Source organism: Pristiophorus japonicus, unplaced genomic scaffold, assembly GCF_044704955.1.
Source record: "Pristiophorus japonicus isolate sPriJap1 unplaced genomic scaffold, sPriJap1.hap1 HAP1_SCAFFOLD_93, whole genome shotgun sequence".
NCBI classification, from domain to species: domain Eukaryota; kingdom Metazoa; phylum Chordata; class Chondrichthyes; family Pristiophoridae; genus Pristiophorus; species Pristiophorus japonicus.
The window spans coordinates 1,118,575-1,145,016 of record NW_027254857.1 but is presented as its reverse complement, the minus strand read 5'-3'; the positions used below and the strand labels follow the sequence as shown (position 1 = coordinate 1,145,016).

Below are 26,442 nucleotides of genomic sequence, written 5' to 3'. Positions count from 1 at the left end.
TCTCTCGAAATGTCGTAAATCTTTGGATTCGCTACCGCAGAGAGCTGTGGAGACTGGGTCATTGAATATATTTAAGTTGGAGATAGGAAGATTTTGAGCGATAATGTTGTGAAGGGTCATGGGGAGCGGGCAGGGAAGTGGAGCTGTGCCCAAGGTCAGATCAGCCATGATCTTATTAAATGGCAGAGTAGGTTTGAGTAGCCAATGGCCTATTGCTGCTCCTATTTCTAATGTTTTTTAAAGTGTGAAGTATAGATGCAAACATAATCAGCATAATATTTTTATCTGACCATTTTTCCATTGATTAATTTGTCAAATATCCCGAATATTAAACTCCAGCCCAGTTATAGGGGCAATCAGTATTAGCAGAAACAAAGGCCAACTGTCAGAGTGGGCACGATTCAGTCTGGGACAGCAGCAGAATCCAAATCCTGCAGTCACTTGTGAACTCGCTGGTGTCTCAGCAGGATCGATAATGTAGTGAATCACTTCCCACACTCGGAGCAAGTGAACGGTCTCTCCCCAGTGTGAACTCGCTGGTGTGTCAGCAGGGGCAATGGTGTAGTGAATCCCGTCCCACACTCAGAGCAGGTGAACGGCCTCTCCCCAGTGTGAACTCGCTGGTGTGTCAGCAGCTCGGATGATGTAGTGAATCCCTTCCCACATTCGGAGTAGATAAATGGCCTCTCCCCAGTGTGACATCGCTGGTGTCTTAGCAGGATCGATGATATAGTGAATCTCATCCCAGTGTGACTGCGCCGATGAATTTCCAGATCAGACGGGTAATTGAATCCATTCCCACAGTCCCCACATTCCCATGGTTTATCAGTGGTGCGGGTGTCCTCGTGTCTCTCCAGGTTGGACGATCAGTTGAAGCCTGGTCTACACACAGAACACGTGTACATTTTCTACCCGCTGTCAATGGTGCAATGTTTTTCAGGCTGTGCAACTGGTTAAAGCTCTTTCCACAGTCAGTGCACTGGAACACTCTCACTCGGATGTGTGTGTCTTGGTAGTTTTCCAGTCAAACTGATGTTTGAAATCTGTTCCCACAGATATAACAGACAAACTTCTTTCCTTCCACATTCAAACACCGATGATATTCTTGTCCTGAGGAGTCGAGTGATTCCGTCAGATCTTGAAGTGTTGGTTGGTTTGAGTTTCCCGTCTGCAAATCCTGCCCATTGAATAGTCTGGAAAAGGAGTTTACTAACATTAATACTGCAAGTACAGGACAGAAATTCAGAACAGACAATTCTAGTTTCTATGGAACATTCTTTGCTCTCTTGTTCGTCCCAAAGCAGTAAATCCCCGCCCCATACACTTCCCTCTGCCTGTCTTGCAATTCAAACATATCGCTTGTCCTCTGCTCCCAATTATCATCGCCAACTCTGGCTAGGTTCAGTTCTACACTCACTGGTTCCCCTCCCTTTCCTCCCCTGAAGGTTCTGACTGACTGGGTTCAGTTCTACACTCACTGGTTCCCCTCTCATTAAGGTGCTGACTCTGGCTGGGTACAGTTTCACAGTCACTGGTTCCCCTCCCTTGAAGGAGCTGATTCTGGTTCGGTTAAAATTCTACACTCATTGGTTCCCCTCCTTCTCCTCTTTGCCCCTGAATGTGCTGACTCTGGCTGGGTTCTGTTCTGCACTCACTGGCTCCCCTCCTTCTTCTCTCCTGTAGGTGCAGTCTCTGGCTGGGTTCAGTTCTACACTCACTGATTCCCCTCCCCTAAAGGTGCTAACTCTGGCTGGGTTCATAGACGCATAGAAAATATGTGCAGGAGTAGGCCATTTGGCCCATCGAGCCTGCACCACCATTCAATAAGATCATGGCTGACCCCGACCCTGATCGAGACTTGCTTTGAAATAAAAGCTTGCTTTATTTAAGGCAGAAACGGTATTCGACTCAGTCATTTTGCTGAACCAGATTGAGGGAAAATAATCCATTTTTATCAATGTCTCCACACGATCCTACAAATCCCCTGGGAGGAGAGACGCGCCAACATTAGCGTTTTTGACCAGGCCAACATCCCCAGCATTGAAGAAGAGACCGGACTTGATCAGCTCTGCTGGGAAGCGCACATTGTTTGCCAGATACGAGACTCCCAAAGCATGTGCTCTGCTCGGAACTCCTTCTCGACAAATTAGCCAATGGTGGGCAGAGGGAACGTTACAAGGACACTCACAAAGCCTCCCTAATAAAGTGCAATATCAGCACTGACACCTGGGAGTCCCTGGCCAACGACTGCCCTAAGTGGAGGAAGTTTATCCGGGAGGGAGCTGGGCACATCGAGTCTCACCGCCGAGTGCATGCAGATATCAAGCGCAGACAGTGGAAGGAGCGTGTGGCAAACTAGTTCCACGCACCCTTTCCTTCAATTAAAATCTGTCCCACCTGTGACAGGGTCTGTGGCTCTCATATTGGAGTGTTCAGGTACCTAAGCTCGCATATTTAGAGTGGAAGCAAGTCTTCATCGATTCTAAGGGACTGCCTATGATGAGGAGGCCAGCATCGAGAGAGCGGGCGGAACAGGAGGATAAAGGATGGTGGTAGCGAGTGGGAGAAGCGTTAGATCGGAGGAGGCCAGCATCACAAGAGCGGGTGGCGCAGGAGGATAAAGGGCTGTGGCAGCGAGTGGGAGCGATGGCAGATCGGAGAAGGCCAGCATCGCGAGAGCGGGCAATGCAGGAGGACAAAGGGCGGCGGCAGCAGCGAATGCGGCAGTGGCAGATCGGAGGCCAGCTGGCGCAGGGGCAGAAGGTAAACAAAGAAGCAAAAAGAAATCGAAGTGTGACGTCACAGTCAAGCAGGTTAGTGATTGGCTGGTAGATTGGTGGGTATTTAATCTTTCTTTTGCTTTTTATATCCTTAGCAGTAAGAAACCTTGCCATTGTTGCCAAATTAAATTAATTCAGATGTTAAGTCACAGCAGGAGAGCCCAGACCCGTGTCATGCTCCTCCTGTGCTATGTGGACGCTTCCGGTGTCCTTGACTACTATGTGTGCAGGAAGAGTATCCAACTGCAGCTCCTGACAGAACGCATTACAGCACTGAAGCTGCAAATGGATTCACTCTGGAGCATCCGCGATGCTGAGGATGTCGTGAATAGCATGTTTAGTGAGTTGGTCACACAGCAGGTAAAGGTTACTCAGTCAGATAGGGAATGGGTGACCATCAGGCAGAGCAGTGGAAGGAAGGTGGTGCAGGGGTCCCCTGTGGTAATCTCCCTCCAAAACAGTATTGGGTATGGTTGGGGGAGATGGCTCATCAGGGGAGTGCAGCAGCAGCCAAGTTCATGGCACCATGGGTGTCTGTGCTGCACAAGAGGGCAGGAAAAAGAATGGGAGAGCTATAGTGGTAGGGGATTCAATTGTAAGGGGAAGAGATTGGCGTTTCTGCGGCTGCAACCGAGACTCCAGGATGGTATGTTGACTCCTTGGTGCAAGGGTCAAGGATGTCTCGGAGCAGCTTCAGGGCATTTCGGAGGGGGATGGTGAACTGCCAATTGTCGTGGTGCATATAGGTACCAACGATAAAGGTAAAGAATGGGATGAGGTCCTACAAGCTGAATTTAGGGAGCTAGGAGTTAAATTAAAAAGTAGGACCTCAAAAGTAGTAATCTCAGGATTGCTACAAGTGCCACGTGCTAGTCAGAGTAGAAATAGCAGGAGAGTTAAGAAGAATACGTGGCTTGAAGAATGGAACAAGAGGGAGGGATTCAACTTCCTGGGACATTGGAACGGGTTCTGGGGGAGGTGGGACCAGTACAAACCGGACAGTCTGCACCTGTGCAGGACTGGATGCAATGTCCGAAGGTGAATGTTTGCTCGTGCTGTTGGGGAGGTTTTAAACGAATATGGCAGGGGGATGGGAATCTATTAAGGGAGACAGATGGAAGAAAAATGGGGACAGATGCAAAATGTAAAAAGGAGATAAGGAAAGGAGGAGGCCAGATAAATCAAAAGTAAAAATCATAAAGGGCCACATGAGAACATAATTCTAAAAGGAAAAAGAGTATTAAAAAATCAAGCCTGAAGGCTCTGTGTCTCAATGCGAGGAGCATTCATAATAAGGTAGATGAATTAACTGCGCAGGTAGCTGTTAACTGATATGATGTAAATTGGATTACTGAGAAATGGCTCCAGGGCGACCATGACTGTGAACTCAACATCCAGGGGTAATCAATATTCAGGAAGGATAGACAGAAAGGAAAAGGAGGTGGGGTAGCATTGCTGGTTAAAGAGGAGATTAATGCAACAGTAAGGAAGGACATTAGCTTGGATGTTGAAACTGCATGGGTAGAGTTGCGGAACACCAAAGGGCAGAAAACGCTAGTGGGATTTGTGTACAGGCCACCACTGTAGTAGTGAGGTTGGGGATGGCATCAACCAGGAAATTAAGGATGCGTGCAACAAAGGTACAGCAGTTATCATGAGTGACTTTAATCTACATATAGATTGGGCTAACCAAACTTGTTACAACACGGTGGATTTTTTGGAGTGTATAAGGGAAGGTTTTCTAGACCAACATGTCGACGAATGAACTAGAAAGCCGGCCATTCTAGACTGGGTCTTGTGTAATGAGAGAGGATGAATTAGCAATCTTGTTGTGCGAGTCCCCTTGGGCAAGAGTGACCATAATATGGTAGAATTCTTCATTAAGATGGAAAATGACACAGTTAATTCAGAGACTAGGGTCCCGAACATAAAGAAAGGTAACTTTGATGGTATGAGACGTAAATTGGCTGGGATAGACTGGAAAATGATACTTAAAGGGTTGACGGTAGATACGCAATGGCAGGCATTAAAGATCGCCTGGATGAATTTCAACAATTGTACATCTCTGTCGGGCATAAAAATAAAACGGTGAAGTTGGTTCAACTGTCATGAACAAGGGAAATTAGGGATAGTGTTAACTCCAAGGAAGAAGCATATAAAGTGGCCAAAAAAAGCAGCAAACCTGAGGACTGGGAGAAATTTAGAATTCAGCAGAGGATGACAAAGGGTTTTATTAGGAGGGGGAAAATCGAGTATGAGAGTAAGCTTGCAGGGAAAATAAAAACGGATTGCAAAAGCTTCTATAGAGATGTGAAGAGAAAACGATTCATGAAAACAAATGCAGGTCTCTCGCAGGCAGAATCAGGTGAATTTATAATGGGGAACAAAGAAATGGCAGGCCAATTGAACAAATACTTTGATTCTTTCTTCACTAAGGAAGACACAAATAACCTTCCGGAAATAATATGGGACCGAGGGTCTAGCAAGAAGGAGGAACTGAAGGAAATCCTGAATAGCCTGGGAATTGAGTTAGTGAAATTGATGGGATTGAAGGCTGATAAATCCCCAGGGCCTGATAGTGTGCGTGCCAGAGTATTAAGGAAGTGTCTCTAGAAATAGTGGATGTATTAGTGGTCATTTTCCAACATTCTATAGACTTGGAATCAGTTCCTATGGATTGGCATGTAGCGAATGTAATCCCACTTTTTAAAAAAGGTGGGAGAGAAAGCCTAGAATTTTGGACCGGTTAGCCTGACAGCCGCAGTGCGGAAAATGTTGGAATCAATTATAAAAGATTAATAGCAGCGCATTTGGAAAGCAGTGACAGGATCGGTCCAAGTCAGCATGGATATATGAAAAGGAAATCAAGCTTGACAAACCTTCTAGAAGTTTTTGAGGATGTAACGAGTAGAGTGGACAAGGGAGAACCAGTGGATGTGGTGTATTTGGACTTTTTCAAAAGGCTTTTGACAAGGTGCCGCACAAGAGATTGGTGTGCAAAATTAAAGCGCATGGTATTGGGGGTAATATACTGACGTGGATAGAGAATGTGTTGGCAGACAGGAAGCAAAGTGTAGGAATAAACGGGTCCTTTTCAGAATGGCAGGCAGTGACTAGTGGGGTGCCGCAAGGTTCAGTGTTGGGCCCCCAGTTATTTACAATATACATTAATGATTTGGACGAAGGATTTGAATGTAATATCTCCACGTTTGTAGATAACACTAAGCTGGGTGGCAGTGTGAGCTGTGAGGAGGATGCTGGGAGGCTGCAGGGTAACTTGGACAGGTTTGGCGAGTGGCCAGATGCATGGCGGATGCAGTGTAATGTGGATAAATGTGAGGTTATCCACTTTGGTGTCAAAAACAGGGAGGCAGACTATTATCTGAATGGTGACAGATCAGGCAAAGGAGAGGAGCAACGAGACCTGGGTGTCATGGTACATCAGTCACTGAAAGTTGGTATGCAGGTACAGCATGTAGTGAAGAAGGCAAATTGCATGTTGGCCTTTTTAGTGAGACGACTTGAGTATAGGAGCAGGGAGGTCTTACTGCTGTTGTACAGGGTCTTGGAGAGGCCACACCTTGAATATTGTGTACAGTTTTGGTCTCCTAATCTGAGGAAGGTCATTCTTGCAATTGAGGGAATGCAGCGAAGGTTCACCAGACTGATTTCCGAGATGGCAGGACTGACATATGAGGAGACTGGATTGACTAGGCTTATATTCACTGAAATTGAGAAGAATGAGAGGGAACCTCAGAGAAACATGTAAAATTCTGATGGAATTGGACAGGTTAGATGCAGGAAGAATACTCCCGATGTTGAGGAAGTCCCGATCCAGGGGTCACAGTCCAAGGAAAAGGGGTAGGACATATAGGACCGAGATAAGGCGAAACTTCTTCATTCAGAGAGTTGTGAACATGTGGAATTCTCTTCCACAGAAAGTTGTTGAGGTCAGTTCGTTAGATTATATTCAAAAGGGAGTTAGATGTGGCCCTTATTGCTAAACTGATCAAGGGGTATGGAGAGAAAGCAGGAATGGGGTGCTGAAGTTGCATGGTCAGCCCTGATGTTATTGAATGGTCCAGGGGCCAAATGGCCTACGCCTGCACCTATTTTCTATGTTTCCTTGTTTCTATGATGATGATGGTGACCCAGAATTGGACACAATACTCCAGTTGAGGCCGAACCAGTAATTTATGCACGTTCATCCTAATATCCACACTTCTGTACTCTATATCTCTATTCATGAAGCCTAGGATCCGCAAAGTCTTTGTAACTGCTTTCTCAACCAGCTCTTTCTTCCTACCAAAATGTATCACTTTTGAACTTTTCTACGTTAAGTTTCATCTGCCACGTGTCCGCCCATTCCACCAGCGTGTCTATGTCTTTCTGAAGTCTATCACTAACTCCTCACTGTTCACTGTACTTCCAAGTTTTGTGTCATCTGCAAATTTGGAAATTGTGCCCTGTACACCCGAGTCGAAGTCATTAATATAGATCAGGAAAAGCAGTGGCCCCAGTGCCGACCCCTGGGGAACACCACTTCCTCCAGTCTGAAAAACAGCCGTTCACCACTACTCTGTTTGTATCACTTCGCCACTTTGATATCCATGCTGCCATTGTCCCCGTTATTCAATGGGCTTCGATTTTGCTTGTATTGGTAACACGCCTGGGATCACTAAACACAAAACCCAGTGTGTTAATCACTTTCAGCGAATGGACTTAGCATGTACCCCACAGCATCTCTTCTACCTTCAATATGTGAATAGAGCATCACGCCTGTAAACCTGGTATAAGTTTATATCCACTCAGCAAATCAATTTAAGAAAAGCATGTAGGCCGATGAGACACTGTTAAGGTGTCAGTGTGTTGCTGGTTTGATTGGCATTTTGCCTGTAATGGACTCCGTATTTTGCTCTCCGTATTTTCGAAAGGATATACTTGCATTGGAGGCTGTTCAGTGAAGGTTCACTAGGTTGATTCCGGAGATGAGAGGATTGACTTATGAAGATAGGTTGAGTAGATTGGGCCTAAACACAGTGGAGTTCAGAAGAATGAGAGCTGATTTTATCGAAACATAAGATAATGAGGGGGCTTGACAAGGTGGATGCAGAGAGCGTATTTTCACTTACACGGGTAACTAAAACTAGGGGACATAGTCTTAGAATAAGGGGCCGCTCATTTAAAACTGCGACGAGGAATTTCTTCTCTGAGGGTTGTAAATCTGTGGCATTCTCTGCCCAAAAGAGCTGTGGAGGCTGCGTCTTTGAATATATTTAAGGCGGAGATAGGCAGATTTTTGAGCGATTAAGGGAGTAAAGGGTTATGGGGAGCGGGCAGGGAAGTGGAACGGAGTCCATGATCAGAACAGCCATGATCTTATTGAATGGCGGAGCAGGCCCGAGGGTTTAAATGGCCTACTCCTGCTACTATTTATTATGTTCTTATGTTGTAACTGAACATTTCTCCCAGTGTAACCTTGTCTGTAATGAAATATGTGTCTTTTAATAAGCCTCAGGTCCTTGCTCATGTCTGCTGCAGATTCCGGAGTTGATTCCAGAGATGTGGGGTTTGACTTATGACGATAGGTTGAGTAGGTTGGGCCTATACACATTGGAGTTCAGAATAATGAGGTGATCTCAGTGTGGCCCTGAAGGACTGTGTCCAGGCTGAAATTCTGTTCGCCCTGTAAGATCCTCCCCACAGAATGTCCTATCTCAGCTCCAGTCAGGTGATGCCAAACCCTCAGGTGGGAAAGACAAAAATCCACAGCAATGTGTTGAAAGCAACACTAATTTATGTGTCTGTATCCCAAATATTAAACTCCAGTCCAATTACAGGAGTTATTACCATCAGCGTTACAGGAATTACAAACCCCAACTGTCAGAATGAACACGATTCAGTCCGTGATGTGATTAACAGCAGCAATAACAGCAGAACGCAACCCCTGCAGTCACTTGTGAACTCGCTGGTGTATCAGCAGGTGGGATGACCGAATGAATCCCTTCCCATACTCAGAGCAGGTGAACGGTCTCTCCCCAGTGTGAATTCGCTGGTGTGTCAGCAAGTTGGATAACTGCGTGAATCCATTCCCACACTCAGAGCAGGTGAACGGCCTTTCCCAGTGTGAACTCGCTGGTGTCTCTGCAGGTGGTATGACAGAGTGAATCCCTTCCCACAGTCAGATCAGGTGACTGGCCTCTCCCCAATGTGAACTCGCTGGTGTCTCAGCAGGTGGGATGAAGTAGTGAATCCCTTCCCACACTCGGAGCAGGTGAACGGCCTCTCCCCGGTGTGAAGTCGCTGGTGTCCCAGCAGATGCTCTTTGCTTTTAAAACTCTTCTCATAGTCAGAACATTTAAATGGTCTCACCCCAGTGTATACTCGCTGATGTATCAGCAGGTGCTGTTTTCCTTTAAAACTCTTCTCACAGACTCAACATTTAAACGGTCTCTTCCCGGTGTGAACTCGCTGTTTTGTCCACAGGTCGGATGATGTCGTGAATTCCTTCCCACACTCGGAGCAGGTGAAAGGTCTCTCCCCAGTGTGAACTCGCTGGTGTGTCCGCAGGTCGGATGATGTAGTGAATTCCTTCCCACACTCGGAGCAGTTGAACGGTCTCTCCACAGTGTGAACTCGCTGGTGTGTCAGCAGGTTGGATGATGCAGTGAATCCTTTCCCACACTCGGAGCAGGTGAACGGTCTCTCCCCAGTGTGAACTCACTGATGTGTCAGCAGGTAGGATGATGTAGTGAATCCCATCCCACAGTCGGAGCAGGTGAACGTCCTCTCCCAAGCGTGAACTCGCCGATGTGTTTCCAGCTGGGACGGGTAGTTGAAACGTTTCCCATATTCCCCACATTTACTAAGTTTCTCCCAGGTGTGACTGCACTTGTGTCTCTCCAGTTTGGACGATCGGCTGAAGCCTTGCCCACACACAGAGCACGTGTACTGTTTCTCCCCACTGTGACCGGTGCTTTCTGCTTCCATGGTCAAAAGCTGATGATATTCCAGTCCCGATGTAGCGAGTGACTGTCAGATCTTGAGGTGATGTTTGGTTTGAACTTCCAGTCTACAAATCCTCCCCTTTTAGTATCCTGTAAAGTGAATTTCAAACAGGAAAAGGGAGTGTGAGAGAGAACCCGCAAAAACACAAAGGCAGGTTGTGAAATTGAGCTTAATGAATCTGGTCATTTGTGGGGCCGGCACTAGAAAAAAGTGATCATGAAAGCTGCTAGATTGTCTTAAAAACACATCTGGGACACTGCTGTCCTTCAGGGAAGGGAACCCACCTCCCTCGACAGGCCCACATCGGAAATTGTTGGTCCCACTGGGCCCAGAATTACTGGGGGTGAAACCCAGCAGCTTCTCCCCCCTCTCCATCCAGCTCAAAGTGATGCAACAAACAGACCCACACAGGAGGCCAGTGATTGACTTCCACATCCAGCGCCCACCTGATACAGAGCGGCTGGGAATTGCTGGGCCTGCTGTATAAATGCAAGTTGTTGTTTTCCTGGTGTTGGGGAGGTGCTGCCCCCGGGGGTTGCAGGTGCCGGACCCGCAGCTCTGACTCAGGGCCGGAGAGCCGCACTCGGCGCGGCCTGGGGACCGAGAGCCGCGCTCGGTGTTGCCCGGGGACTGAGAGCCGCACTCGGCGCCGCCCGGGGACCGAGAACCGCACTCGGCGCCGCCCGGGGACCGAGAGCCGCACTCGGCGCCGCCCAGGGACAGAGAGCCGCACTCGGCGTTGCCTGGGGAACGAGAGCCGCACTCGGCGCGGCCCGGGGAACGAGAGCCGCACTCGGCGCGGCCCGGGGACCGAGATCGGCACTTGGTTAAAAAGAAGGCAGACAAAAAGCAGGAAACTAGAGACCTGTTAGCCTAACATCTGTGGTTGGGAAAATGTTGAAGATTTCATTCTTAAAGAAGCATTAGCACGACATTTGGAAAAGTATAATTCGGTCAGGCAGTCAGCATGGATTTATGAAGGGGAAGTTAAGTTTGACAAATTTGCTGGAATTCTTTGAGCATGTAACGAACAGGGTGGATAAAGTGGGTGTGGTGCATTTGGACTCCCAGAAGGCATTTGACAAGGTGCACATAAAAGGTTACTGCACAAGATAAAAGTTCACGGGGCTGGGGGTAATATATTAGCATGGATAGAGGATTGGCTAACTAACATTAAACAGAGTGTTGGGATAAATGATTCATTCTGAGCTTGGCAATCAGTAACTAGTGGGGTGCCGCAGGGATCAGTGCTGGGACCCCAGCTATTTACAATCTATATTAACGACTTTGAAGAAGGGACCGACTGTAACGTAGCCAAGTTTGCAGGCAATACAAAGATGGGTGGAAAAGCAATGTGTGAGGAGGACACACATAATCTGTAAAAGGACACAGATAGGCTAAGTGAGTGGGCAAAAATTTGTCAGATGGTGTATAATGTTGGAAAGTGTGAGGTCATGCACTATGACAGAAAAAAAAATCAAAGAACAAGTTATTATTTAAATGGAGAATGATTGCAAAGTGCTGCAGTACAGCGGGAACTTGGGGTACTTGTGCATGAAACACAAAAGGTTAGTATGCAGGTATAGCAAATGATCAGGAAGGCCAACTGCATCTTGGCATTTATTGCAAAGGGGCTGGAGTATAAAAGCAGGGAAATCTTGCTACAGTTATACAAGTTATTGGTGAGGCCACACCTGGAATACTGCGTGCAGTTTTGGTTTCCATAATTATGAAAGGATACACTTGCTTTGGAGGACGTTGGGAGAAGTTTCACTGGTTGATTCCAGAGATGAGGGGTTGACTTATGAGAAAAGGTTGAGGAGGTTGGGACTCTAATCATTGAATTCAGAAGAATGAATGAGAGGTGATAAATCGAAATGTATAAGATTATGCGGGCTTGACAAGGTGGTAGCAGTTAGGATGTTTTCACTGATAGGGGAGACTAGAACTAGGGGAGATAATCTTAGAAAGGTGCGCCCCATTTAAAACTGGGATGATGAGGAATTTATTCTCTAAGGGTTGTAAATCTGTGGAATTCGCTGCCTCAGAGAGCTGTGGAAGATGGGACATTGAATATATTTAAGACAGAGATAGACAGTGTCTTAACTGAAAAGGGAATAAGGGGTTATTGGGAGTGGGAAGGGAAGTGGACCTGAGTCCATGATCGGATCAGCCATGATCGTATTGAATGGTGGAGCCGGCTCGATGGATCGTATGGCCTACTCCTGCTCCTATTTCTTATGTTCTTATTTTCTTATATAGTGGGTGTCTGGTATGGGAGTGTGGATTTGACTCTATCTGTCCACCTCTGGTATGTGGATGAGGGTTTCACTCTGTACGTTAGTTTCTGATATGAGAGCGTGGATTTTATCCTGTACCTGTCAATTTCTGGTAATTTCCTGTGGGTTTCATTCTGTATCAAAAAGGGCCACATAACAACATAATTCTTAAAGGACAATGAGTGTTTAAAAAAAAAACCTGAATGCTCTGAGTCTCAAAGCGAGGAGCATTGTAATGAGGTGGACGAATTAACTGCACAGATATGATGTAATTGGGATTACTGAGATATGGCTCCAGGGAAACCAAAGCTGGGAACATAACATCCAGGGGTATTCAATATTCAGGAAGGATAGCCAGAAAGGAAAAGGAGGTGGGGTAGTGTTAATGGTTAAAGAGGAGGTTAATGCAATCGTAACGAAGGACATTAGGTGGGATAATATGGAATCTATATGGGTCGAGCTGCGAAACACCAAATGGCAGAAAATGTTCGTTGGGGTTGTGTACAGACCACCAAACAGTAGTAGGGAGGTTGGGGATGGCATCAAACTGGAAATTAGGGACGCGTGCAATAAGGGTATAGCAGTTATCATGGATGACTTTAACCTACATATTGATTGGGCTAACCTAACTTGTAGCAATACTGTGGAGGAGGATTTTCTGGAGTGCATAAGGGATGGTTTTCTGGACCAATATATCGAGGAACCAACTGGAGAGCAGGCCATCCAAGACTGGGTCTTGTGTAACGAGAGAGGGTTAATTAGCAATCTGGTCGTGCGTGGCTCCTTGGGGAAAAGTGACCATAATTTGGTAGAATTCTTCATTAAGCTGGAGAGAGACACAGTTAACTCAGAGATGAGGGTCCTCAATTTAAAGGAAAGTTCAATGGTATGAGACGTGATTTGGCTGGGATAAACTGACGAATGATAATTAAAGGGTTGATGGTGGATAGGCAATGGCAGACATTTAAAGATCACATGGATGAATTACAACTATTGTACATCCCTGTCTGGCGTAGAAATAAAACTGGAAAGGTGGCTCAACCGTGGCTAACAAGGGAAATTAGGGACAATGTTAAATCCAAGGAAGAGTAATATAAATTGGCCAGAAAAAGCAGTAAACCTGAGGACTGGGAGAAATTTAGAATTCAGCAGAGGAGGACTAATAGTCTAATTAGGATGGGGAAATAGAATATGAGAGTAAGCTTGCAGGGAACATTAAAAACTGCCTGCAAACGCTTCTATAGATATGGGAAGAGAAAAAGATTAATGAAGACAAACGTGGTCCCTTGTAGTAAGAATCAGGTAAATTCATAATGGGGAACAAGGAACTGGCAGACCAATTGAACAAATACTTTGGTTCTGTCTTCACTAAGGAAGATACGAATAACCTCCCGAAAATACGAGGGGACCGAGGGTCTATCGGGAAGAAGGAACTGAGGGAAATCCTTATTAGTCAAGAAAATGTTGCAAGGAAACTGATGGGACTGAAGGCTGATAAATCCCCAGTGCCTGATAGTCTGCATCCCAGAGTAGTTAAAGAAATGGCCCTACAAATAGTAGATGCATTGGTGGTCATTTTCTGGAATTTCATGGACTATGGATCAGTACCTATGGATTGGAGGGTAGCTAATGTAAACCCACTTTTAAAAAAAATGGAGGGGGAGAGAAAACAGGGAATTATAGACAGGTTAGCCTGACATCGGTGGTTGGGAAAATGCTGGAATCAATTATTAAAGATGTAATAGCAAATCATTTGGAAAACAGTGACAGGATTGGTTCAAGTCAGCATGGATTGCTGAAAGGGAAGTTATGCTTGACAAAACTTCGAGAGTTTTTTGAGGATGTAACGAGTAGAGTGGATAAGGGAGAACCAGTGGATGTGGTGTATTTCGAATTTCAAAAGACTTATGACAAGGTCCCACACAAGAGATTAGTGTGCAAATTTAAAGCACATGGTATTGGGGGTAATGTATTGATGTGGATAGAGAACTGGTTGGCAGACAGGAAGCAAAGAGTGGGAATACACAGGTCTTTTTCAGAATGGCAGGCAGTGATTAGTGGGGTGCTGCAAGGTTCAGTGCTTGGATCCCTGCTATTTATAATATATATTAATGATTTAGACGATGGAATTGAAGGTAATATCTCTGAGTTTGCAGATGACACTAAGCTAGGTGGCAGTGTGAGCTGTGAGTAGGATGCTAAAGAGGCTGCAGGGTGACTTGGACAGGTTAGGTGATTGGGCAATTGCATGGCGGATGCAGTATAATGTGAATAAATGTGAGGTTATCCACTTTGGTGGCAAAAACAGGAAGGCAGATTATTATCTGAATGGTGACAGATTAGTAAAGTGGGAGATGCAAAGAGACCTGGGTGTCATGGTACATCAAGTCACTGAAGGTAGGCATGCAGGTACAACAGGCAGTAAAGAAAGCAACTGGCATGCTGGCCTTCATAGCAAGGGGATTTGAGTACAGGAGCAGGGAAGTCTTACTGCAGTTGTACAGGGACTTGGTGAGACCACACCTTGAGTATTGTGTGCAATTTTGATCTCTTAATCTGAGCAAGGACGTGCCTGCTATTGAGGGAGTGCAGCGAAGGTTCACCAGACTGATTCCCGGGATGGCAGGACTGACATATGACGAAAGACTGGATCAGCCAAGCTGGAACTTAGAAGAATGAGAGGGGATCTCATAGAAACATATAAAATTATGACATATAAAATCTGGACAGGTTTGAGGCAGGAAGAATGTTCCCGATGTTGGGGAAGTCCGGAATCAGGGGTCACAGTCTAAGGATAAGGGGTAAGCCATTTCGGACTGAAATGAGGAGAAACGTTTTCACCCAGAGAGTGGTAAACCTGTGCAATTCTCTACCACAGAAAGTTGTGGAGTCCAGTTCGTTGGATATATTCAAGAGGGAGTTCGATGTGCTCCTTCTGGCTAAGGGGATCGGGGGGTATGGAGAGAAAGCGAGAGTGGGGTGCTGAAGTTGCATGATCAGCCATGATCATATTGAATGGCGGTGCAGGCTCGAAGGGCCTAATGGCCTGCTCCTGCACCTATTTTCTATGTTTCTTTCCATTCTTGGTGTGTGAGTGTGTATTTTGTGCTGTATCTGTCCATCTCTGTCATGTAAATGTGAGCTCTACTCCATACCTGTCATTCTCCAGTATGTTAGTATTGTTTTACTGTGCACCCCCAATTCCTGATAGATTATTCGTTTTAATTTCTAACTCTCAATTTTTGTTGTGGAGGTTAGTTTTATGCTGATTCTGTCGGTCTCTGGTAAATGAGTCTGAGTTTTACTCTGCATCTATCTGTCTCTGGTATGTGAGTGTGGGCCTTTCTCTGTCTCTATCCATTTCTGTTATGGGAGCCTGGGTTTTATTCTTCACCCGTCAAGTTCTGATATGTAATTGTGGGCCTGACTCTATAACTGCCAGTTTCTGTTTAATTGTGAGTGGGCTTTCCTTTGTACTTGTCAGTTTCTGGTATGAAATAGAGATCTTTACCGTGTATCTATCAATTACTGGTTCATGAGTATGGGCATGTCACTGTATGTCAATTTATGTTATGGGAATATGGACTGTAATACGTCAGCCTCTGATATGTGAGTGTGGGTTTTATACTTTATGTCTCAGTCTCTGATATGCAAGTGTGTGTATTTTTCTGTAACTGTCAGGTTTTGGTGTGTGTTGAGGTTTAATCTGTGCCTCTCAGTTTCTGCTGTAGTAGTCTGGACTTAATCTGTATTTGCCAGTCTCTGGTATATGAACGTGAGAATCAATTTTACTTTTTACCTGTATTTCTCTGATATGTGAGTGAAGATTTTGCCTTCTACGTGTCATTTTTCAGATGTGTGGGTGTGGGTTTTACTCTGCCCCTAACATTTCCTGCGATGCAAGTAAAAATTTTACTTACTGCCTTTCAGTTTTCCAATATGTGCACATGGGATTTACACTTTACCTGTCACTCTCTGGTATGTAAGTGGGGATTTTATTCTGTTACTGTCACTTTCAAATATGTGGGTGTGTGTTGTATACTGTATCTGTCAGTCTATGGTATGGGAATGAGGGTTTTATTCTGCACCTGTCATCTTCTGGTATGTTCGGGGGCTAAATACTGAATCCGTCAGATTCTGAAACATGAATATGGCTTTTGATCTGTACCCATCAGCTTCTGATAGGCGAGAGTGGTTTATACTATCTGACATTTTTTCTGATAGATGATTGTCTTTTATTCTCTACCTGCCAGTTTCTGGCAAGTGAGTGTGGGTGTTTAATGTATCTGTCAGTGTGATCTGTTTCAATGGTGAAACAGCATGTGATTATACTGCTCCATGTGGCTGTAAGATTCACAATGTAACTCTGCCACTTCGGATCACTGTGGGACTGACAGCTTCTGCTGTCTGTGACAATAGGATTGAGGCCAGTTCTGTGTCTCTGAGCTCTGTGAGTGATAATCTACTTACTGTGTGTGACAAGGAGCTGCCTGCACTGTTCCTTGTATTCTGGCTGGAGAAATGATCACATTTGTTCAGGCTCGTTGAATAATTTTGCTGTGAGAATAATAATACGAGAACACTATCAGTTCTAAGATATGGATGCAGGGGACACTACGATGTACATGAGGGAATGACAATGTAGTTCTCGATCATCAGCAACACGGTTCTGGAGAACTCAGCTCACCGAAATATAATCCGTCTTTAAAATATCTTCTCCCACACTCCTCTCCTGGTGCCTGCAATAGATGCACTTTGTGAAACTCCCCACATCCTCACTGTCAGGCTGTGTTTCCACTGCTCACTCTCCAAGAACAACAGACACGGTGAGATTGGAACTGAATCAGGAACATTCACTACTGATTTGGGGAAAGAAAGCAGCAATGATTTGAAAGAGCGAGGTGGTTTACATTCTCTGTTACCTTACACTGTCCACACACAGCCCGAGAATGGCCTCTCCCTTCCCTCACTCACATCATGTTCCGGAACTAGTTCCTGCTCCACCCTTCCTCTTACACACAGCCCCCGACGGAACGAAACCAGGAATATTCACGACTGGTTTGTAGAGAGAAAGCAGCAGATTGTAAATAGCAGATTCTGCCCATTCTGTCTCCCTTACCCTGGACACACACTGTCCACACACAGCCCTAGAATGGCCTCTCCCTTCCCTGACTCACACTATGCACTGACACTGGTTCTTGGTCCACTAGCCTCTTACACACAGCTCCTGACTCCCCCTGAACTACCCCCGGATTCAATGCCGATCTCTGAGCCCATCTGCGGCCACGCTCCCAAAGCGCTGCGCTGCTGTAAGGAGGCTGCTGCTCGCTGCCTTACCCCGGGGTCACGGTGTCTCCATTCCGGGCTGTTTTAAACCATCTTCATCCACTCACTGAGTGAATGGCGATTACAGGCAGGGCTGGGGGAGGAGAGGGCGCATGTGCTATTCTGCTCACTGGAAATCGAAACAGGGGGCGGGGCTGAACCGTGCATGCGCAGCTCTCTGTATTAATTCAATCTATAAAACTCAAAGCGCAAATTCCACTATTTACTTATTATCAGAATCTGAGCAAAGGAACTGGGCCTGGGGGAAGAGGACAGAGAATTATTAAAGCTGGGAACCTTTTCCCTTGGAGATGCTCAATTTTGGATCATTCCGTGCAGGGTCTTTCTCTCAATGAGCCTGTATTCACAAATCGAACCTGCAAAAATATCAGAGGGACGAGGGAGTGGGAGTGTTTGCTGGGACCGTGCAGGAGTTAATATCTGACAGAAACAATCTGAGATCAGTTTAATTCCAGTAAAACACTCGTTCACTGAGAGTAATACTGAAGTGAATAATCAAGGGTCTATTGTGAGGGAGAAACTTAATACAATCACTACTCATAATAGTACTGAGAAAAATAATGGGACTAAAGGCAGACAAGTCACCGTGCCCTGATGGCTTACATCCTAGGGTCTTAAGAGAAGTGGCTGCAGAGATAGTGGACACATTAGTTGTAATCTACCAAAATTCCCTGGATTCTGGGGCGGTCCCAACAGATTGGAAAACTGAAAATGTAACGCCTCTTTTAAAAAAGGAGGCAGACAAAAAGCAGGAAACTATAGACCAGTTAGCCTAAAATCTGTCATTGGGAAAGTGCTAGAGACCATTATGAAGGAAGCAGTAGCGGGACATTTGGAAAAGCATGATTCAATCAAGCAGAGTCAGTATGGCTTCATGAAAGGGAAATCATGTTTGACAAGTTTGCTGGAGTTCTTTGAGAATATAATGAGTAGGATGGATAAAGCGGAACCAGTGGATGTGGTGTATTTGGATTTACAGAAGGCATTTGATAAGGTGGCACATAAGAGGTTACTGCACAAGCTAAAATCTCACTGGGTTGGGGGCAGTATATTAGCATGGATAGAGGATAGGTTAACTAACAGAAAACAGAGAGTCGGGATAAATGTTTCTTTTTCTGGTTGGCAAATGATGACTAGTGGGGTGCCGCAGGAATCGGTGCTAGGTCCTCAACTATTTACAATCTATATTAATGACTCGGATAAAAGGACCGAGTGTAATATAGCCAAGTTTGCTGATGATACAAAGGTGGGTGAGAAAGCAAATTGAGGATTCAGAAAATCTGCAAAGGGATATAGACAGGCTAAATGAGTGGGCAAAAATTTGTCAGATCTAGAATAATATGGGAAAATGTGAACTTATCCACTTTGGCAGAAATAATAGAAAAGCAAATTATAATTTAAATGGAGAAAACTTGCAAGTGCTAGGGTGTTTGTGCATAAAACACAAAGAGGTAGTATGCCGGTACATCAAGTACTCAGGAAGGCAAATGAAATGTTGGCCTTTATTGCAAGGATGATAGAGTATAAAAGCAGAGAAGTCCTGCTACAACTGCACAGGGTATTGGTGAGACCACACCTGGAATACTGCATGCACTTTTGGTCTGCGTATTTAAGGAAGGATATACTTGCATTGGAGGCTGTTCAGAGGTTGATTCCGGCGATGAGGGGGTTGTCTGTTGATGATATGTTGAGAAGGTTGGGCTGATACACTTTGGAGTTCAAAAGAATGAGAGGTGATCTTATTGAAACATATGATAACGAGAGGACTCGACAAGGTGGATCCAGGGAGGATATTGCCACTCATAGGCTAAACTAAATCTAGGGTGCATCTTCTCAGAATAAGGGGTCACCCATCTAAAACTGAGATGAGGAGGAATTTCTTTTCTCAGAGGGTTGTAAATGTGTGGAATTCTCTGCCCGAGAACTGTGGAGGCTGGGTCATTGAATATATTTAAGGCAGAGATAGACAGATTTCTGCGCGATAAGGGATTAAAGGGTTATGGGGAGCGGGCAGGGAAGTGGAGCTGAGTGCATGATCAGATCAGCCATGATCTTCTTGAATGGCAAGGTAGGATCCAAGGGCCAAATGATCCACTCCTTCTCGTATTTCTCATGTTATTATGTTCTTATGAGATAATAACCCTGGGACTGTACTTGGGGACTCTAAGTCTGGGACTGTACATGGGGACTCTAAACCTGGGATTGTTCATGTGGACTGTAACCCTGGGAGTGAACTTGGGGATTCTAACCCTGGGACTGTACATGGGGACTCTAAACCTGGGACTGTACATGGGGACTTTAACCCTGGGACTGTACATGGGGACTGTAACCCTGGGAGTGAAATTGGGGACTCTAACCCTGGGACTGTACCTGGGGACTCTAACCCTGGGACTGTACATGGCGACTCAAACCCTGGGACTGTATATGGGGACTCGAACCCTGGGAGTGTATATGGGGACTCTAACCCTGGGAGTGAACAGCTCTGGGGCTTTCCTGTTACAATTTTCTGGGATGTACCCAGAAGCTTAGCACTGAACAGCGCCTTTAGGAGATGTGAGAAATCCGAGGTGTCGGGAATAAAATAACTGAGCTGTTACTTTACCAAGATGGCCGCGCATGCGCTTTGCTGCTCACTGAACAAAGATGGCGGAGGACTGACCCTGCCTTCCTGTACAAAGATGGCATCCGTTATCCGGCCTGTGACCGGGAGAAAGCCTCGAGGCTGCAGTGGCCGATATTCCGATTATTATCCGGGCTTCCGGCGGGCACCAGTTGTTTATGAAGCCTCCCCTTCTACCCGCTGGTCCATTACTCACCTCTGCCCCGCTGAAAATGGACTGTTTTACGGAACAGATGATCACCACATCAATTCCGCCATTGCACGCACCGCATATGCTCCAAACACAGCTCGGTCTCGCGCCTGCGCACTGGCTCCCTGTATTCTGGAAACGGCACGTCCTCCGTCGCGGTGAATGCTGGGTAAATACCAAAGGCCACTTCAGGGAATGGAACTCGACTTACTGGGCTCCCATTGGGCACTGAACCATGTGCATTCTGGCACTGAGACTTTGTTTCTGCTGCTCTGAATAACCCCACCACCTGAGCTGGAAATTAAAAGGGGTCAGAGGGTCTAGGAAGGAGGAGGAACTGAGGGAAATCCTTATCAGTCGGGAAATTGTGTTGGGGAAATTAATGGGATTGAAGGCCGATAAATCCCCAGGACCTGAAGGACTGCAACCCAGAGTACTTCAGGAGGTGGCCTTGGAAATAGCGGATGCATTGACAGTCATTTTGAAACATTCCATTGATTCTGGATCAGTTCCTATCGAGTGGAGGGTAGCCAATGTAAGCCCACTTTTTAAAAAAGGAGGGAGAGAGAAAACAGGGAATTATACACCGGTCAGCCTGACTTCGGTAGTGAGTAAAATGATGGAATCAATTATTAAGGATATCATAGCAGTGCATTTAGAAAGAGGTGACATGATAGGTCGAAGTCAGCATGGATTTGTGAAAGGGAAATCATGCTTGACAAACCTTCTGGAATTTTTTGAGGATGTTTCCTGTAGAGTGGACAAGGGAGAACCAGTTGATGTGGTGTATTTGGACTTTCAGAAGGCTTTCGACAATGTCCCACACAAGAGATTAATGTGCAAAATTAAAGCACATGGGATTGGGGGTAGTGTGCTGACATGGATTGAGAACTGGTTGTCAGACAGGAAGCAAAGAGTCGGAGAAAATGGGTACTTTTCAGAATGGCAGGCAGTGACTAGTGGGGTACCGCAAGGTTCTGTGCTGGGGCGGCAGCTCTTTACACTGTACATTAATGATTTACACGAGGGGATTAAATTTAGTATCTCCAAATTTGCGGATGACACTAAGTTGGGTGGCAGTGTGAGCTGCGAGGAGATTGCTATGAGGCTGCAGAGTGGCTTGGATAGGCTTGCTGAGTGGGAAAATGCATGGCAGGTGAAGTATAATGTGGTTAAATGTGAGGTTATCCACTTTGGTGGTAAAAACAGAGAGACATACTATTATCTGAATGGCGACAGATTAGGAAAAGGGGATGTGCAACGAGACCTAGGTGTCATGGTACATCAATCATTGAAGGTTGGCATGCAGGCACAGCAGGTGGTTAAGAAAGCAAATGGAATGTTGACCTTCATAGCGAGGGGATTTAAGTACAGTGGCAGGTAGTTGTTGCTACAGTTGTACAGGGCTTTGGTGAGGCCACACCTGGAGTATTGTGTACAGTTTTGGTCTCCTAACTTGAGGAAGGACATTCTTGCTATTGAGGGAGTGCAGCGAAGGATCACCAGACTGATTCCCGGGATGGCGGGACTGACCTATCAAGAAAGACTGGATCAACTGGGCTTATATTCACTGGAGTTCTGAAGAATGAGAGGGGACCTCATAGAAACGTATAAAATTCTGATGGGTTCAGACAGGTTAGATGCAGGAAGTATGTTCCCAATGTTGAGGAAGTCCAGAAGCAGGGGTCATAAGAACATCAGAACATAAGCATTAGGAACAGGAATATGCCATCAAGCCCCACGAGCCTGCTCCGCCATGCAATAAGATCATGGCTGATCTGGTCGTGGACTCAGCTCCACTTACCCGCCCTCTCCCCGTAACCCTTAATTCCCTTATTTGTTAGAAATCTATCTATCTTTGACTTGAAAAAATTCAATGAGCTTGCCTCAACTGCTTCCTTAGGCAGTGAATTGCACAGATTCACAACCCTCTGGGAGAACAAATTCTTTCTCAACTCGGTTTTAAATTGGCTGCTCCGTATTTTGAGGCTGTGCCCCCGAGTTCTAGTCTCCCCTACCAATAGAAACAATCTCTCTGCCTGTATCTTGTCTATCCCTTTCATGATTTTAAATGTTTCTTTCAGATCACCCTTCATCCTTCTGAACTCCAAGGAGTAAAAATACAGTCTACTTAATCTATCATCATAAGCTAAATCCCTCATTTCTGGAATCAGTCTCGTGAATCGTCTCTGTACCGCTTCCAAAGCTAGTATATCCTTTCTTAAGTAAGGTGACCAAAACTGCACGCAGTACTCCAGGTGCGGACTTACCAATACCTCATACATTTTCAGCAAGACCTCCCTGCTTTTGTACTCCATCCCTCTCGCAATGAAGGCCAACATTCCATTCGCCTTCCTGATAACCTGCTGCAGCTGCAAACTAAACTTTTGGGATTTATGCACAAGGACCCCCATGTCCCTCTGTACTACAGCATGGAGTAGGCGAGCTTGGTGGAGGAGGAGAGCTTGGGGGAGTAGGACTGCTAACCAGAATAGGAGAGCTTGGGGGAGTAGAAGAGCTTGGGCGAGTAGAAGAGCTTGGGGGAGTAGAAGAGCTTGGGGGAGTAGGCGAGCTTGTAGGAGTAGGAGAGCTTTCCGGAGTGGGAGAGCTGATCGGATTAGGAGAGCAGACCGGAGTAGGAGAGCTTGGGGGAGTAGGAGAGCTTGGGGGAGTAGGAGAACTTGGGTGAGTAGGAGAGCTTGGGTGAGTAGGAGAGCTTGGTTGAGTAGGAGAGCTTGGGTGAGTAGGAGAGCTTGGGTGAGTAAGAGAGCTTGGGAGAGTAGGAGAGCTTGGGGGAGTAGGAGAGCTTGGGTGAGTAGGAGAGCTTGGGAGAGTATGAGAGGTTGGGAGAGTAGGAGAGCTTGGGAGAGTAGGAGAGCTTGGGAGAATAGGAGAGCTTGGGAGAGTAGGAGAGTAGGAGAGCTTGGGAGAGTGGGAGAGTAGGAGAGCTTGGGAGAGTGGGAGAGTAGGAGAGCTTGGGAGAGTAGGAGAGCTTGGGAGAGTAGGAGAGCTTGGGAGAGTAGGAAAGCTTGGGAGAGTGCGAGAGCTTGGGAGAGTAGGAGAGCTTGGGAGAGTAGGAGAGCTTGGGGGATTAGGAGAACTTGGGTGAGTAGGAGAGCTTGGGTGAGTAGGAGAGCTTGGTTGAGTAGGAGAGCTTGGGTGAGTAGGAGAGCTTGGGTGAGTAAGAGAGCTTGGGAGAGTAGGAGAGCTTGGGAGAGTATGAGAGGTTGGGAGAGTAGGAGAGCTTGGGAGAGTAGGAGAGCTTGGGAGAATAGGAGAACTTGGGAGAGTAGGAGAGTAGGAGAGCTTGGGAGAGTGGGAGAGTAGGAGAGCTTGGGAGAGTGGGAGAGTAGGAGAGCTTGGGAGAGTAGGAGAGCTTGGGAGAGTAGGAGAGCTTGGGGGAGTAGGAGAACTTGGGTGAGTAGGAGAGCTTGGGTGAGTAGGAGAGCTTGGGGGAGAAGTAGAGCTTGGGGGAGTAGGAAAGCTTGGGGGAGAAGGAGAGCTTGGGGGAGTAGGAAAGCTTGGGGGAGTAGGAGAGCTTGGGGGAATAAGAGAGCTTGAGGGCGTATGAGAGCTTGGGTGCGTATGAGAGATTGCGGCGTATGAGAGCTTGGGGACATATTAGAAGAGCAGACCGGAGTAGGAGAGCTTGGGGGAGTAGGAGAGCTTGGGGGAGTAGGAGAACTTGGGTGAGTAGGAGAGCTTGGGTGAGTAGGAGAGCTTGGTTGAGTAGGAGAGCTTGGGTGAGTAGGAGAGCTTGGGTGAGTAAGAGCTTGGGAGAGTAGGAAAGCTTGGGGGAGTAGGAGAGCATGGGAGAGTAGGAGAGCTTGGGAGATATGAGAGGTTGGGAGAGTAGGAGAGCTTGGGAGAGTAGGAGAGCTTGGGAGAGTAGGAGAGCTTGGGAGAGTAGGAGAGCTTGGGAGAGTAGGAAAGCTTGGGAGAGTGCGAGAGCTTGGGATAGTAGGAGAGCTTGGGAGCGTAGGAGAGCTTGGGGGATTAGGAGAACTTGGGTGAGTAGGAGAGCTTGGGTGAGTAGGAGAGCTTGGTTGAGTAGGAGAGCTTGGGTGAGTAGGAGAGCTTGGGTGAGTAAGAGAGCTTGGGAGAGTAGGAGAGCTTGGGAGAGTATGAGAGGTTGGGAGAGTAGGAGAGCTTGGGAGAGTAGGAGAGCTTGGGAGAATAGGAGAGCTTGGGAGAGTAGGAGAGTAGGAGAGCTTGGGAGAGTGGGAGAGTAGGAGAGCTTGGGAGAGTGGGAGAGTCGGAGAGCTTGGGAGAGTAGGAGAGCTTGGGAGAGTAGGAGAGCTTGGGGGAGTCGGAGAACTTGGGTGAGTAGGAGAGCTTGGGTGAGTAGGAGAGCTTGGGGGAGAAGTAGAGCTTGGGGGAGTAGGAAAGCTTGGGGGAGAAGGAGAGCTTGGGGGAGTAGGAAAGCTTGGGGGAGTAGGAGAGCTTGGGGGAGTAAGAGAGCTTGAGGGTGTATGAGAGCTTGGGTGCGTATGAGAGATTGCGGCGTATGAGAGCTTGGGGACATATTAGAAGAGCAGACCGGAGTAGGAGAGCTTGGGGGAGTAGGAAAGCTTGGGGGAGTAGGAGAACTTGGGTGAGTAGGAGAGCTTGGGTGAGTAGGAGAGCTTGGTTGAGTAGGAGAGCTTGGGTGAGTAGGAGAGCTTGGGTGAGTAAGAGAGCTTGGGAGAGTAGGAAAGCTTGGGGGAGTAGGAGAGCATGGGAGAGTAGGAGAGCTTGGGAGAGTATGAGAGGTTGGGAGAGTAGGAGAGTTTGGGAGAGTAGGAGAGCTTGGGAGAATAGGAGAGCTTGGGAGAGTAGGAGAGTAGGAGAGCTTGGGAGAGTGGGAGAGTAGGAGAGGTTGGGAGAGTGGGAGAGTAGGAGAGCTTGGGAGAGTGGGAGAGTAGGAGAGCTTGGGAGAGTAGGAGAGCTTGGGAGAGTAGGAGAGCTTGGGGGAGTAGGAGAACTTGGGTGAGTAGGAGAGCTTGGGTGAGTAGGAGAGCTTGGGGGAGAAGTAGAGCTTGGGGGAGTAGGAAAGCTTGGGGGAGAAGGAGAGCTTGGGGGAGTAGGAAAGCTTGGGGGAGTAGGAGAGCTTGGGGGAGTAAGAGAGCTTGAGGGCGTATGAGAGCTTGGGTGCGTATGAGAGATTGCGGCGTATGAGAGCTTGGGGACATATTAGAAGAGCAGACCGGAGTAGGAGAGCTTGGGGGAGTAGGAGAGCTTGGGTGAGTAGGAGAGCTTGGGTGAGTAGGAGAGCTTGGTTGAGTAGGAGAGCTTGGGTGAGAAGGAGAGCTTGGGTGAGTAAGAGAGCTTGGGAGAGTAGGAAAGCTTGTGGGAGTAGGAGAGCATGGGAGAGTAGGAGAGCTTGGGAGAGTATGAGAGGTTGGGAGAGTAGGAGAGCTTGGGAGAGTAGGAGAGCTTGGGAGAATAGGAGAGCTTGGGAGAGTACGAGAGTAGGAGAGCTTGGGAGAGTGGGAGAGTAGGAGAGCTTGGGAGAGTGGGAGAGTAGGAGAGCTTGGGAGAGTAGGAGAGCTTGGGAGAGTAGGAGAGCGTGGGAGAGTAGGAGAGCTTGGGAGAGTAGGAGAGCTTGGGAGAGTAGGAAAGCTTGGGAGAGTGCGAGATCTTGGGAGAGTAGGAGAGTTTGGGAGAGTAGGAGAGCTTGGGAGGGTAGGAGAGCTTGGGAGAGTAGGAGAGCTTGGGAGAGTAGGAGAGCTTGCGAGAGTAGGAGAGCTTCCAGGAGTAGGAGAGCTTAGCGGAGTAGGAGAGCTTACCGGAGCAGGAGATCTTGGGGGAGTAGCAGAGCTTACCGGAATAGGATAGGTTGGGGAGTAGGAGAACTCTGGGGAGTAGGAGAGCTTGGGGGAGTAGGAGAGCTTCCCGGAATAGGATGGGTGGGAGAGTAGGAGAGCTTGGGGGAGTAGGAGAGCTTACCGGAGTAGGAGAGCTTGGGAGAGTAGGAGAGCTTGGGGGAGTAGGAGAGCTTGGGGGATTAGGAGAACTTGGGAGAGTAGGAGAGCTTAGGAGAATAGGAGAGCTTGGGAGAGTAGGAGAGTAGGAGAGCTTGGGAGAGTGGGAGAGTAGGAGAGCTTGGGAGAGTGGGAGAGTAGGAGAGCTTGGGAGAGTAGGAGAGCTTGGGAGAGTAGGAGAGCTTGGGGGAGTAGGAGAACTTGGGTGAGTAGGAGAGCTTGGGTGAGTAGGAGAGCTTGGGGGAGAAGTAGAGCT

The 26,442-nt window shown here is 47.0% G+C and overlaps 1 pseudogene; it reads right to left on the bottom strand.

The window, feature by feature from the left end:
- Positions 1-1,024: 1,024 nt before the first annotated feature.
- On the bottom strand, positions 1,025-22,541 carry LOC139257922 (zinc finger protein 774-like; annotated as a pseudogene).
- Between the last annotated feature and the right edge of the window lie 3,901 nt (positions 22,542-26,442).